Source organism: Chrysochloris asiatica, unplaced genomic scaffold (genome assembly GCF_000296735.1).
Source record: "Chrysochloris asiatica unplaced genomic scaffold, ChrAsi1.0 scaffold00354, whole genome shotgun sequence".
NCBI lineage: Eukaryota > Metazoa > Chordata > Mammalia > Afrosoricida > Chrysochloridae > Chrysochloris > Chrysochloris asiatica.
Window position 1 is genome coordinate 2225758 of NW_006408872.1, and position 7612 is coordinate 2233369.

At 38.6% G+C, this 7612-nt stretch overlaps 1 pseudogene; it reads right to left on the bottom strand.

Annotated features, from left to right (window-relative positions):
• Positions 1 to 7132: 7132 nt before the first annotated feature.
• LOC102828635 lies at positions 7133 to 7352 on the bottom strand (annotated as a pseudogene).
• Between the last annotated feature and the right edge of the window lie 260 nt (positions 7353 to 7612).

Below are 7612 nucleotides of genomic sequence, written 5' to 3' on the forward strand. Positions count from 1 at the left end.
TTGGGGTGTATGACTGCAATTGCTGTCCCATGACAAGTGAGCAAAAAGAGGAAACATTCCCACAAGAGAGAAGGAAAACAAACAAACAAAGTAAAAAAAAATGATCATGAAACACGAGTGGACTAATAAGCGTAATGCTTCTCTATCACCTACTTGCCTCTTTCCCGTACAGCTGTTTGAGAACTTTCAAAATGACCCTGCTGTACCTTTCTAACCTGTGTTTTTCTTTCTCCTTTGCTCTATCCTACACATCTGTGCAGCTGTTTCTCCTACTGAGAGCTAGCCTAGGGGTGGCTAGTGCCAATTTTGATCAGTGATTGCTGGAATAGGGCTATTGTTACTGTGTCCTCCCTACTCAATTATGTACACAGCCTCATGTTCTGTGTGGGACCTTCCCTGAAGGTGTCCACTTATAGAGGTCTTGACTCTTATCACTGGGGAGTGGGAGGTTGCAAAGAACCAGAGGGGGGGAAATTATACCTTTGTCTCTGTAAGTCACAGGTAGGCTTCTGCAATGCAAATGTTTTCTTGTCTTTCAAACATACACTCAAAATTACTGCAGTGTGTCCTGTTGGCTACCCCAAATCAGAAGCCATCTCCTTTTTGGTGTATTTGTTTTAACTCTTTCTCCCCGTAAGCACTTGATCCACTTATTTATCACTTTATCTGAAGCTCAGAGTTCCAGGACCATCCTCTGAATCTGTTTTGTCCAGTTTTCTGTATATTTACTGCAGAGGGTCTGCACAGCCATTCTGCCTAGTCTGCCATCTTGCCCTGCTCTCTTCCTCTATTTTTACTGGTTTTCTACTTTACCAAACATGATATCCTTCTTTAGAACTGGTACCTCCTGATAATATGTCCAATGTACATGAGATGAAAAGTTGCCATCCTTGCTTTAAGGAGAAGAATTAGAGAAATCGAAATATTACCTTTAGAAGTGTATAAACCTAGATGGAGGATATATTGAGAAATAATGGTTTCACATTTTTATGTTTTTGTTTGATAGCGGTTTCTATGATTTTGTTACAATACTTTGTGATTTACCCTTCTATCTTGAAATCACCTTGGCTTCCTCTCCAGATGGAAATTCTATAACTACACCATGCATGCCCACTTTTGCTTTGAAACTGTTGTCAATTACAACTTTATATCTCTTGTTCTCTGTAATCTTGGTAGTACCTGGGTGATGCAGTCATTTGTCATTATCTCACATTGTCTGATATAATTGAATTTCTATCTGAAGGACTACCTTTAATTTTAATATTTCTGGTGGGGCTGCTGCAGTGGTTCAAAATTCCCATAATTGCTGCTTTTTTTGGAATGTCCATTCACCCTCATTTTTGAATGACAATTTTGCTGGTTGGAAGTTATTTCCTATTTCATTCTATTGCCTTCTTGCCTGCATGATTTCTAATGAGAAATCCACACTTAGTCTTATTGAAGTCCCTTTGTAAATGACAATTCTCTTTTCATGATCTGCTTTCAAATTATTTTTTTGTCTATTGTTTTAGAAGGTTTGATTATGGTTTGTTGTTATGTGCCACTGAGTAGGTCCTGATTCATAGCAACCCTGAGACTTGGCAAATTAATTTAGGGTTTTATCCTGTACGGTATTCATTGAGCTTCTTTGACAGAAATCTTCTTGTCTGTCATGATGTTTGGGAAGCTTACTTCCATTCTATCTTCAAAATTATTTTTACTCTTTTTGCTCTCTTTCACTTCTGCAATTCCTAATATCTGTATATTATTCTTTTTCATAGTGTCCAGAACTTTGTTTTCATTCACACTTATATCTGTTCCTCAAACAAATTAGTATCAACAGTTTTGTTTTCTATTTTGCTTATTGTATTGTTTCAATTATTCTATGTATTTCCTTTGAGTTGTCCATTTCTGACATTTTATTGCTAAGCTTTGAATTTCTATTTTCTTTTGCATAGTTTCTATTTCTTTGTTGAATTTATCATCTTGTTCTTGTGTTGTTTTCCTGAATTATGCTAGGCTTTTAAAAAAATTTTCCCTCTCCATTTTTTTCTTGATCTCTTTGAGGCTCCTGAATTTTTGTTTTCAGAATTTCTTGTCAAGTATTTCTATTACAGATTCTTCCTCAGAAAGGTTCACTGTTTCTTTATTTTGCACAGTTGCTTGAACCACCTTATACTGTTTCTTCATATATTTTGTAACTGACTGTTGTCTTCAAGATGTTGTGTTGCTGTCTGCTATTGACTCAGTTCCAACTCATAGAGAACCTGTATAGGGTTCCCAAGGCTAAACATCTTTATGGGAACAGAAAGCCTCATCTTTCTCCCATAGAACAGTTGGTGGTTTTGAACTGGTTAGCAATCCAACATGTAACCCACTATACCACTAGGAATCCTTTTCAAGACATTAAGGTTCTCTTTTATTTGTTCATGTATTTATTTGTTGATCGTATGCTTGTCCTTTTGCTTTGATATTTATATAGACTTTAGCTTCTTCCCTGTGTCTTTATATTAACTACCCTACTTTGTATTAGTTTAATTATTGTGCTTTGTAGTATTGTCTGTGTGTGACTATTGTGCTGTTAGTTGGTTAGGAGTAATTTTCTCTCACTAGTAAGTAAGATGGGTTGTATACACAAAGCAATCCCCTGTCATTGGGCACACATGTCTCCCTTTGTAGGACTGCATGGAGATATGTGAGTGGATTCCTCCTCTGTTATGGGGCTCCAAGTATAAGATAATAAGGATCCCTGCACAAGTCTTTTGGGACCATGCTGTCCCTCCATATTGATGTATGCTGTTGGTATGGCCTCTCGAGAGCAAGACGAGTCATCTTTGTAGAACCAGGGAGACAGTAATACTATAATGGGTGAAACAGTCCTGGATTAGTGCCCTAGTGATGGGGGGAAGGTTGGGGACTTTATGTATATTGAATGGTCTAAAGGAATAGGTAAAACATGTGAGGGGTGCATGCTATGTAGGTTGCCAGGGACACTTTGCCTTATGTGCCTTGCAAGGTGCATGGTGAGCGCAGGCAAGTGGGGAGAGTAGTGGGCAGTGCGAGTCACATGGATGTCTCACTGTGCAGGTCAGGTGGGATGAGTTATATGTATGTCATGCTGGACTAGTGATGGCCAGGTCTCCAGGGATGCCTTGCCACTTGGACTTGCAAAGCGAGTGGCTGGCAGGTTGTCAGTGGCTTCTCACCACGCCAGTTGGGTGGAATGAGCAGTGGTGGGTTGCTGGAATTGCCTCATCATGCAGACAGTTGGGCAGGTGTGCTCAAATTGGAAGGAAACGAGGGGCAGCATGAAGCTAGTTAAGGGGTAATTTCTGACTTCTGCTTGCTGTTTTACTATTTAATGACTGTCTGCTGTCCAAAGGGATAGGCAATACTGCTGATAAGAAGTTCTTCCACTAGTTCCTAGGTCCCTCCCTTCTCTGCAGTTGCCAAGGACACTGAAGCTTCTACTCACTTTTCTGCATTCGGTCTTGTCCCTCCACAGAAGTGTACTGTTGGCCTTATCTATCTCCTGTACTGTTGTTCCAACAATTGAGTATGCCTCCCTTTGCTGTCGTGACGTTCTCCTGTATTTTCCTAGTTTAAAAGTTTGGCACTAGCTCAGGCTTGTTTGGACCTGGACCTGCAAGATCACAGATGTACATGTGGTTGGATGTTGCCCAAATCAATGTTATATGACACACTACTATATTCTAAAAGGCTATTTTGACAGAAAATCCATATAAAAATTTAGCTAACTTTGATTTAATGAACTAATAAATTGCTTAGATTAAAAACACAAAAAATTGATGTTACAAAGTCAAGTTTTTTGATTACTGAAATAGTATATAGACTGTCATCTAAAACCTTTAGATCCAAACCTAATATGTAAATTCAACATATTTTTATTATTTGTTTAATATGTATGTGTATGATGAATACACTCACTCCCTTTAGTAAACTGTAGGTGAACAAAGCTAGAAAACAGATCTTTTCCATATCCAGTTTATTTGACTCCAAAATAATACATGCTTTGTCAATACTCAGCAAATATACACATATCTTACCAATTTGCAAAATTCAATCTGTCCATACTACATTACTAATTATTAGCTCTATTTAGCTAACTGCACCTGAACACTGGTATAAGGGACTCAAGAATTCACATTTTGAGGCAGAGAATGAGAAATGAACAATGATTTCAACACTGTGAATTGCATTGTTCTGTAGTTTCTCCTTATGCTGATGTATGACAGGTCACTAACCATCAAGTGTATTCTGGGACTTACGGACCATTAAGCATAGTCTTTGATAAAATCATATTTCCACCATTACCTTTGGTAATAAATTCTCGCACACCTTAGGTCCTATTTTGGATGTTCTATTCAACTTACTGTGATTTGTTGTTTTGTTTAGTTTTATTATATTATTTTATTGTGCTTATGGTGAAAACTTACACAGTAAAGTCATGTTCCCATTAGATGATTTCTATACATATATTGTTAATTTATACCAGTCACATTTTTTTTTTCACAATGCATCCATTTTTTCATAGTTTTTGTTTACTTGTTGCGTTTCTGAGCAGAGCACTCATGGGTGGTACTGTTTATTTTATGGGCCATTTGCATTATAAACATAATACAGAATAAAGTAACAAATTGAGTCTTACTTTTGGCAATTGTTGTTGTCAGGTGCCATCGAGTCGGAACCGACTCATAGCGACCCCATGCACAGCAGAACAAAACAATGTCCGATCCTGGACCAACCTCACTACCGCTGCCACACTTGAGTCCATCAATGATGCCACATGGCCAATACATCTCCTTGGGGGTCTTCCTCTTTTTCTCTGACCCTCCACTTTACCCAGCATGACATCCTTCTCCAGCGACTGTTCCCTCAGGACAATATGTCCAAAGTATGAGAGACGAAGCTTAGCCATCTTAGCCTCCAAGGAGCACTCTGGCTGCACTTCTTCCAAAACAGATCTATTGGTTCTTTTGACAGCCCATGGCACTTTCAGTATTCTCCTCCAACACCACAACTCAAAGGCATGAATTCTTCTACGATCTTCCTTATTCACTGTCCAGCTTTCACATCCATATGAGGTTATTGAAAATACCATGGCTTGGGTCAGGCGCACCTTAGTTCTCAAGCTGACATCTCTTCAATACCCTACAAAGTTCCTGTGCAGCAGATTTGCCCAATGCAATACATCGTCTGATCTCTTGACTGCTGCTTCCGCAAATGTTGACAGTTGATCCAAAAAGAATGAAGTCCTTGACAACTTCAGTCTTTTCTCCATTGATAAAAATGTTGTTTATTGGTCCAGTGGTGAGGGTTTTTGTTTTCTTGACATTGAGATGCAATCCATACCGAAGGCTGTGCTCTTTGATCTTCATAAGTAAATGTTTCAAGTCCTCTTCACTTTCAGCAAGCAAGGTTGTATCATCGGCATATCACAGGTTGTTAATGAGTCTTCCTCCAATCCTGACGCCATATTTTTCTTCATAGAGCCCAGCTTCTCGTATTATTTTCTCAGTATACAGGTTGAATAAGTATGGTGAAAGAACTCAACCTTGTCGCACACCTTTCCCAATTTTAAAACATTCAGTGTTCCCATGCTCTGTTTGAACAACTGCTTCTTGGTCTAGGTACAGATTTCTCAGAAGTACAAACTTCTCAATGTTGTCAATAGCTTGTCATGATCCACACAATCGAAAGCCTTTGTGTAGTCAGTAAAGCATAGGTAAACATCCTTCTGGTATAACCTAATTCAATTTGTAAAATGGTGCTCTGACTTTTACTTATGGTATGAAATGCACAGATAATCTAAGACTATTTTTCAGTTATTCGAAAATACATTTTGAAAAATGTTTTGCAGGATTATTCTAGTAGTTACAGAGTAACACTAATTATATCATTTGGTTTCAAGAATCACTACATGATAACTCTAAATAGAACTCTGAGATTCATTTGTCCAGAGTCTGTAAAACTCTTTGTTTCTAAATAAAATACTTAATTTTAAACCATATATAGTCTCTAAGACAGTCTTCCAATTTGTCAAAATGCCTGCTTTCCTGGGTAGTTATTTACAAAAAATTAACAGGAATATCCTTTCCTTCTTCCCCACATGCCTCCAAACTTAGAATCATTAGCAAAGAAGTTAAACCAACCTGCCTTCCTCTGGTCTGTGCAAGGTATAAGGCCTGCAAATGAATGCTACTTTGTTTTACAAGAAGATAACATAGATACAAATATAAATTGATTTATACAAACTTAATTTCCCTGAATAGGTTTAAAAAAAAGCCCTTTAGTAAGTAAACATTCACAATGAAAAAACCAGAGAGCTAATACTACAAGTAAACCATTTTTGTCTTTTTAAGAACTGGTAAGGAAAAAGCTTTATATAGACTTAATCTTCTTGGAGTCCTGGTATGGCGCTGTGGGTTAATGCACTGTACTGCAAAATCATTTGAACTGCAAGGTCAGTAGTTCAAGCTCACCAGCCGTTCCTCAGAAACACTATACAGGGTCACTTTGAGTCAGAACCGACTCGACAGCACTTAACAACAGCAATCTCCTTTTCAATACTTTAGAGGCAGATCTAGATTACTGATTGTAGTAGTAATGAGTACATGCTAATGTTTTATAATAATGTGCATTTATAATGATGTTGCAGTTTTGAGAGTCCACTCTGTGAATGATTTCTTACACATAAACATTGGTCACAGTAGATGCATGCTGATAATAGATTGTTGTTGTTAGGTGCCATTGAGTCAGTTCAGACTCATAGTGATTGGTGGGTTTGAACCACTGACCTTGCTGTTCAAACTAATCTTGCTATCTAGTGTTTATTCTATAGCACCACCCTTAAAATCTCTTGACATAAGCACCAAAGCTTTTCAGAACTTTTCCTTTGTGAAGATTAATTTATATCTTAAATTGTTTTTCTTTGTTGTTTATCCCCAAGTCTGGGATTTGCAGTAATGCAGGAGTCCTGGTGTGGTGCCATAGGATCAGCACTTGACCTCAAGGTTGGTTTGAACCACAAGGTTGGCCGGAAACCCTATACAGGGTTGCTTTGAGTCGGAACTGGCTGGAAGGCACTTAACAAAAAGAAGGACCAGTTTACCATCACTGCCCAAATACTCACTCATACAGTGTTTCAGCTTCCTGGTCTGGGGAAAGGGCAAAAGACTGGTCCACATAAATTTTTCCTTGGTATCTCCAGCTGGTTCCTCTATCCCCAGGGAGACTGCAGTAGAAGAAAGTGGATTAGGGGTGATGGTTTCTGGGGAGACCTCTGTAATTTCTTTGCTGCCAGCAGCAATCAAGGGTGGGAGCTTCAGCACTGACTCCAACTCCTCTGCCATCTTGCTTAATGGGAGTCGAAGGACAAAGTAGTGGTGTCATTTTGGTCTTGCATGGTTGATTGTTCTGAGGACTGTGTATCTCTCTGGTATTATTGTTTCCCTTATTGGCCTATTTATTGCCTGGAAGTTCAGTAATGGGGGTGATTCCAGTTCCAGCTCTGAAGAGTGCTTAATGGTCTTAGTCTCAGGGGTTCCACCAATCTTTAACAGTCCAGTTGTTGTTAAGTACCATTGAGTTGGTTTCAACTCATATTGACCCT